Consider the following 518-nt stretch of genomic DNA (forward strand, 5'->3'; position numbering starts at 1 on the left):
TTTGCTTACATTTAACTACACATTCTTCAAGAAAATTATGTTACACAAATTTACTTCTTGAAAAATCAAAATCAAACATGGACTAAGTCTTAACATTTTATACATTCACAGTTTATGACCAAGTTTCATAAAAAAATAAAATTTTGAGTAAAAGACTAGTTGAATGTAAATTATAAAATGATTTTAGACTCGAATTAAGCCCTTGTTATTTGGTGAAAATTAAATAGGGGCAAAATTTTATTTACTACTGCTCTTTTTTTTTTTTTTTTTTTTAATGTCGTACATAAAAATTAGTGTAACTAAAATTATTTCATTTATTCTACCATAAAATGAAAGAGGTTGACTTTTTCCCCCAAGGGAGAGTGAGAGAAAGTTAAGATCACATTTATATGTTAAGAACGGGGGACACGTCGCCAGCACCGAATTACTTCGACATCTATTTAGCCTAATCCCCTCTATATATAAACCAACACTAAGTTCATGTACATTCAGATACGGATCTACACCAACTCGATCAG

The sequence above is a fragment of the Olea europaea genome, chromosome 19, assembly GCF_002742605.1.
Source record: "Olea europaea var. sylvestris chromosome 19, O_europaea_v1, whole genome shotgun sequence".
NCBI lineage: Eukaryota > Viridiplantae > Streptophyta > Magnoliopsida > Lamiales > Oleaceae > Olea > Olea europaea.